The sequence below is a fragment of the Penaeus monodon genome, chromosome 27, assembly GCF_015228065.2.
Source record: "Penaeus monodon isolate SGIC_2016 chromosome 27, NSTDA_Pmon_1, whole genome shotgun sequence".
NCBI classification, from domain to species: Eukaryota; Metazoa; Arthropoda; class Malacostraca; order Decapoda; family Penaeidae; genus Penaeus; species Penaeus monodon.
In genome coordinates, this window is record NC_051412.1 from 21,738,979 (window position 1) to 21,739,389 (window position 411).

Below are 411 nucleotides of genomic sequence, written 5' to 3' on the forward strand. Positions count from 1 at the left end.
TGGGTTACCTTTCTCAAGTTGCTCTACTTCCACACACATCGTTCAGAAACTTGTCTTTCACTTTCTGATTTCCTTGTTCAAAGCTTTCTACTTTCCTGTGTTATGTTTCATTCGCCTCCGTTCGTCCATTAGTAACAGAATCTCCTCCGTCATCCACTTCAGTTTAGCCTTCCTCTCCACTATCGGAATCGCTTCCTCCGCTGTTTTGGTCAGTGCTACTTGCAGTTTTGCGAAGATATTAATACTGCATTTTGTTTGGCTTTACAGCGATAAGTCCAGATCTAGTCGGTGTCGTACTGCCTGATTGTAAGCTGCTTTCAACTCTGCTTTGTCTAAGCGGTTGGAAGTTCTTCTTCTTTGATCTGCGGGCTGTGAGCTTCTTTGGTTTGACTTTTAGTGAACATAAAACAG